General features: G+C 47.6%; 1 long non-coding RNA gene across 1 annotated transcript; it reads left to right on the top strand.

The window, feature by feature from the left end:
- Positions 1 to 5,432: 5,432 nt before the first annotated feature.
- On the top strand, positions 5,433 to 6,759 carry LOC137840010 (uncharacterized). The gene is made up of 3 exons (XR_011086398.1): positions 5,433 to 5,510; positions 5,978 to 6,154; positions 6,282 to 6,759. It is a non-coding gene; the product is annotated as an uncharacterized lncRNA (long non-coding RNA).
- Positions 6,760 to 7,220: the final 461 nt, after the last annotated feature.

The following is a 7,220-nucleotide window of genomic DNA, read 5'->3' as shown; positions in this document are numbered from 1 at the left end:
AGTAAAGTCTGCCCATTTTGTGCCGTAGATTTTGTGTCCATGCCTAGTATTTAAACAAAATCATAATTTAAACGACTTCTTGCCTTCATTCACTTTGGAAATTTGGAATTGCAGCAAATCGAATTTTGCCAGGGAACAAAAATAGATCAATTAAACTAAGTCTTCTTCCCATTAAATAAATTAAAAAAGTCTGTCTTGTAACCAGTCCTTTTCAAACAAGTAAAGTCTGCCCATTTTGTGCCGTTGATTTTGTGTTAATGCCTAGTATTTATACAAAATCATAATTTAAAGGACTTCATTCCTTCATTCACTTTGGAAATTTGGAATTGCAGCACATCAAATTTTGCCTGGGAAGAAAAGTAGATTAAATAAATTTAATAAGTCTTACTACTTCCCATTAAATAAATTAAATACGTCTTACTTGTTCCCACTCCTTTTCAAAACAGTAGTTTAAAACGAGGGCCCTTCACTCAACCTTTAACCCTATTTATTCACCTTCTAGGCTAAGTGTTAAAGGCTAAGTGTTAAAGGCTAAGTGTTAAAGGCTAAGTGTTAAAGGCTAAGTGTTAAAGGCTAAGTGTTAGAGGCTAAGTGCCAGAGGCTAGGCGCCAGAGGCGAGTTTTTGTGGGCTGAAGTTTTAGTGGGGTTAGTGTGAATACAATCCAAAAGAATACAACAGAATACAATACAATAGAATATAATACATAGATTAAATTCAATAGCTCTTACTACTTCCCATTAAATAAATTAAATACGTCTTACTTGTTCCCAATCCTTTTCTAAAAAGTAGTTTAAAACGAGGGCCCTTCACTCAACCTTTAACCTCAACCCCGCACGTCACATTGTGTTGTATCTGTGAATGTTGGTTGTGGCCAAATGATAGTTTTCTTTCATTCGTTTAGGTTCCACGGTGTTTGTTGGCTATGTTTTCCACTGTCAGAAGGATGAAAATACAAAGTACAACGCTTGGACGTGGGCGAAGACGTCACCGGTGAGTCCTTCCTTCCTATTTATTTACCTTCTAGATGCTAGAGGCTAAGTGTTAGAGGCTAAGTGTTAGAGGCTAAGTGTTAAAGGCAACACAATACGAACAACACAACACAATACGAACAACTCAACACAATATGAACAACACAATATGAACAACACAACACAATACGAACAACACAACACAATACGAACAACACAACACAATACGAACAACACAACACATTACGAACAACACAACACAATACGAACAACACAACGATACTGCACTGAACAACACGATACCGCACTGAGAAACACGATACCGCACTGAACAACACGATACCGCACTGAACAACACCATGCCGCACTGAACACCATGCCACACTGAACAACACCATCCCGCACTGAACAACACCATGCCGCACTAAACAACACCATGCCGCACTGAACAACACCATGCCTCACTGAACGACACCATGCCGCACTGAAAGACACCATGCCGCACTGAACGACACCATGCCGCACTGAAAGACACCATGCCGCACTGAAAGACACCATGCCGCACTGAACAACACCATCCTGCACTGAACAACACCATCCCGCACTGAACAACACCATCCCGCACTGAACAACACCATGCCGCACTGAACAACATTATGCCGCACTGAACAACATTATGCCGCACTGAACATTATGCCGCACTGAACAACACCATGCCGCACTGAACAACACCATGCCGCACTGAACAACACCATGCCGCACTGAACAACACCATGCCGCACTGAACAACACCATGCCGCACTGAACAACACCATGCCGCACTGAACAACACCATGCCGCACTGAACAACATTATGCCGCACTGAACAACACCATGCCGCACTGAACAACACCATCCTGCACTGAACAACACCATTCCGCATTGAACACCATGCCGCACTGAACAACACCATCCCGCACTGAACAACACCATCCCGCACTGAACAACATTATGCCGCACTGAACAACATTATGCCGCACTGAACAACACCATGCCGCACTGAACAACACCATGCCGCACTGAACAACACCATGCCGCACTGAACAACATTATAACGCACTGAACAACACCATCCCGCACTGAACAACACCATGCCGCACTAAACAACATTATGCCGCACTGAACAACATTATGCCGAAATGAACAACACCATGCCGCACTAAACAACACCATGCCGCACTGAACAACACCATGCCGCACTGAACAACACCATGCCGCACTGAACAACACGATCCCGCATTGAACACCATCCCGCACTGAACAACACCATGCCGCACTGAACAACACCATGCCGCACTGAACAACACCATGCCGCACTGAACAACACCATGCCGCACTGAACAACACCATGCCGCACTGAACAACACCATGCCGCACTGAACAACACCATTCCGCACTGAACAACACCATGCCGCACTGAACAACATTATGCCGCACTGAACAACACCATGCCGCACTGAACAACACCATGCCGCACTGAAAAACATTATGCCGCACTGAACAACACCATGCCGCACTGAACAACACCATCCCGAACTGAACAACACCATGCCGCATTGAACAACACCATGCCGCACTGAACAACACCATCCTGCACTGAACAACACCATCCCGCACTGAACAACACCATGCCGCACTGAACAACACCATGCCGCACTGAACAACACCATGCCGCAATGAACAACACCATCCCGCACTGAACAACATTATGCCGCACTGAACAACATTATGCCGCACTGAACAACATTATGCCGCACTGAACAACATTATGCCGCACTGAACAACATTATGCCGCACTGAACAACATTATGCCGCACTGAACAACACCATGCCGCACTGAACAACACCATGCCGCACTGAACAACACCATGCCGCACTGAACAACACCATGCCGCACTGAACAACACGATCCCGCATTGAACAACACCATGCCGCACTGAACAACACCATCCTGCACTGAACAACACCATCCCGCACTGAACAACACCATGCCGCACTGAACAACATTATGGCGCACTGAACAACATTATGCCGCACTGAACAACACCATGCCGCACTGAACAACACCATGCCGCACTGAACAACACCATGCCGCACTGAACAACACCATCCCGCACTGAACAACACCATGCCGCACTGAGCAACACCATGCCGCACTGAACAACACCATCCCGCACTGAACAACACCATGCCGCACTGAACAACACCATTCCGCACTGAACAACACCATGCCGCACTGAACAACATTACGCTGCACTGAACAACACCATGCCGCACTGAACAACACCATGCCGCACTGAACAACACCATGCCGCATTGAACAACACCATGCCGCATTGAACAACACCATGCCGCACTGAACAACACCATCCTGCACTGAACAACACCATGCCGCATTGAACAACACCATGCTGCACTGAACAACACCATCCTGCACTGAACAACACCATCCTGCACTGAACAACACCATCCCGCACTGAACAACACCATCCCGCACTGAACAACACCATCCTGCACTGAACAACACCATGCCGCACTGAACAACACCATGCCGCACTGAACAACACCATGCCGCACTGAACAACACCATTCCGCACTAAACAACACCATGCCGCACTGAACAACACCATCCTGCACTGAACAACACCATCCCGCACTGAACAACACCATGCCGCATTGAACAACACCATCCTGCACTGAACAACACCATCCTGCACTGAACAACACCATGCCGCACTGAACAACACCATGCCGCACTGAACAACACCATGCCGCACTGAAAAACACCATGCCGCACTGAACAACATTATGCCGCACTGAACAACATTATGTCGCACTGAACAACACCATGCCGCACTGAACAACACCATGCTGCACTGAACAACATTATGCCGCACTGAAAAACACCATGCCGCACTGAACAACACCATCCCGCACTGAACAACACCATGCCGCATTGAACAACACCATGCCGCACTGAACAACACCATGCTGCACTGAACAACACCATGCTGCACTGAACAACACGATCCTGCATTGAACAACATTATGCCGCACTGAACAACATTATGTCGCACTGAACAACACCATGCCGCACTGAACAACACCATGCTGCACTGAACAACATTATGCCGCCCTGAAAAACACCATGCCGCACTGAACAACACCATCCCGCACTGAACAACACCATGCCGCATTGAACAACACCATGCCGCACTGAACAACACCATGCCGCACTGAACAACACCATGCCGCACTGAACAACACCATGCCGCATTGAACAACACCATGCCGCACTGAACAACACCATCCTGCACTGAACAACACCATCCCGCACTGAACAACACCATGCCGCATTGAACAACACCATGCCGCACTGAACAACACCATCCTGCACTGAACAACACCATCCCGCACTGAACAACACCATGCCGCACTGAACAACATTATGGCCTACTGAACAACATTATGCCGCACTGAACAACACCATGCCGCACTGAACAACACCATGCCGCACTGAACAACACCATGCCGCACTGAACAACATTATGCCGCACTGAACAACATTATGCCGCACTGAACAACACCATGCCGCACTGAACAACACCATGCCGCACTGAACAACACCATGCCGCACTGAACAACACGACGTCGCACTGAACAACACGACGCCGCACAGAACAACACGACGCCGCACAGAATAACACAATACCGCACAGAACAACACAATACCGCACAAACAGTTTTAGATAATATTACGTCGCAGTCATGTGACGCGGACATGACGTCAATAGGCGGAACTCACGGCAAAATTATAATCCGTGGGCGTGGCTTGCAACAGGAAGTAGGAAAGCGGCAATTCTGGCAAACAAGACACAGCGGTTAGTAACACGATGACTTACAAGGCAAATATTTTTGTTTTCAGCTTGCAACTTGACCGTCTAGAGCGTACAAGGTAATTACAACTGTTTTTTTTTTGCCCTGAAAAGCAAGGGAGTGTGGCGTTTGGGAGGAATGTCGAACTCGGCGTCTGCTTCCAGCCACAGACGCCAAATTTCGACGATTATTTCGACTGGTCAACGGTTGTAAATTATTGCGTTGACTAAAAACTTTATTTAACTCTACTCTTAACTTTGCCGTTTCAGATATGCGGGTATTACACCGCGGAAATGACGTCAATAGGCTGAACTCTCGCCAAAATTCAAATCTGTGGGCGCAATGGCCTTGAGCGAGACACCGGATACAAACACGACGATTATCAACAGAAATATCTTTATTTTCTGCTTGCAAGTGGACCGTCTAGAGCGTACACGGTAAGTACAACTCATTGTGTTTAAAAAGATTTACGTTTGTGTAGTTTGCGTTGCGTTGTATCTGTGAATGTTGGTTTAGGCTAAATGTTAATGTTTAATTTCATTCCTTTAGGTTCCACGGTGTTTGTTGGCTGTATGTTTTCCACTGCAAGAAGAGGCTCGTATCATTGACCAGCAGGAGCTACAATGGTGAGTACCCCTTTCGTCTTCCATTTATGTTAAACACTTCCTATTTCATGTCTAACAGTACTCGATTTAACAAATAACCATAAATAAATACAGTGTGGGCAGTCACGTTAACATATGTGATTATCCTGCCTAATATGTTTATCACAAATATGTCACTAATCACTAATATGTTTATTTGTTTATCACAACACCTTTGGACCTTCAGCAATCGATTATTTCCCTTCATCTACATAGAGACAGAACGATGGTGTCTTAAACATCTCATTCATTTCACCAAATAACTTCACGCAGGTGGATAACGGCCGTCTCGGTCACGCTATGTTGCGTGATGCAGTTTTGAAGAACCAAATGCATTTATTCAATGAATAAGTCAAGCTAGTTCTATGTTTATGATGTTGTAAGTTACGGTACCGATTGAAGTTGAGTTCGAAGCCAGTGGAAAACAGCGCTGCGTTTGTGCTCTCCAGGTACAAATGTTGTGATCTCTGACTGACGACCGGGCGAGACTCGAGTAAGAGATGTCCAAACGAGCTCCGGCAGGGCGGGCCAAGGCGGAGCGAACGGACGCCCTTCAGGCCGCCAATGACGAGCTGAGAACCAAACTGATGGACGTCCAGTTAGAACTTCAGCAGGAGAAGAACAAGGTGAAAACCTCAACAGACAGACACTGCCTGCCTCCCTGCCTGCCTCCCTGCCTGCCTCCCTGCCTGCCTCCCTCCCTCCCAGTTTTCCCGATGTAGATTAGACATGCGTGTGCCATGACTGTGTCAGCCTACATCAACAAATGCACCGAGGACGTCAGCACCACTAAGAATATCATCACCCGGGGCAACCAACGACCCTGGATGACTGAGGAGGTACGTCAAACGCTACGAGCGCGGAACTCTGCCTTCAAGTCTGGCGACAAGGAGACACTGAGGACAGCGAGAGCCAACTTGAACCGTGCCATCAGGATAGCGAAGCGAGACCGCAGTCGAAAATTTCAGGATCGTTTCCACGACGTCAAAAACATCAGGAGTATGTGGCAAGGCATACGGGCGATTACAGACGACAACTCACCCTCCCCCCCCCGGTGGGTGTAGTTGATGCTGACTTTCTAAATGGTCTAAATAACTTCTTTGGGAGGTTCGAGGCACTAAACGGCACTCCAGCAGTTAAAACTGTCCCCCATCAGGAAGAGGAGGTACTCTGCCTTGACTCCGCCGATGTGTTGAAGACCCTGAGGAGAGTCAACCCCTGTAAGGCCCCTGGCCCGGACAACATTCCTGGGCGTGTGTTCAGGGAATGTGCAAGTCATCTGGCTGGGGTCATCACAGACATTTTTAACACCTCGCTGGGCCAAGCCACAGTGCCGGCGTGCTTTAAGACTGCCTCCATCATTCCGGTGCCGAAGAAACCTCAAATCACCTCATTTAATGATTACCGGCCTGTTGCACTGACTCCGGTTATGATGAAGTGCTTCGAAAGGCTGCTTAAAGGTCACATCGTTTCCAGACTCCCCCTATTATTTGACCCGTTCCAGTTTGCCGACCGGCAAAACCGCTCCACTCAGGAAGCCATCTCCTCCGTTCTTCACCTGAGCCTGGCTCACCTGGAGGAGAAGAACACCCATGTGCGGAGGCTGTTCCTGGACTTCAGCTCAGCGTTTAACACCATCATCCCACAGCATCTGGTAGGAAAATTGGAACACCTGGGCTTCAACACCCCCCT

The sequence above is a fragment of the Syngnathus scovelli genome, unplaced genomic scaffold, assembly GCF_024217435.2.
Source record: "Syngnathus scovelli strain Florida unplaced genomic scaffold, RoL_Ssco_1.2 HiC_scaffold_30, whole genome shotgun sequence".
Lineage (NCBI taxonomy): Eukaryota > Metazoa > Chordata > Actinopteri > Syngnathiformes > Syngnathidae > Syngnathus > Syngnathus scovelli.
Note: the sequence above shows the minus strand (reverse complement) of the source record. Positions and strands in the feature narration are given on the sequence as shown.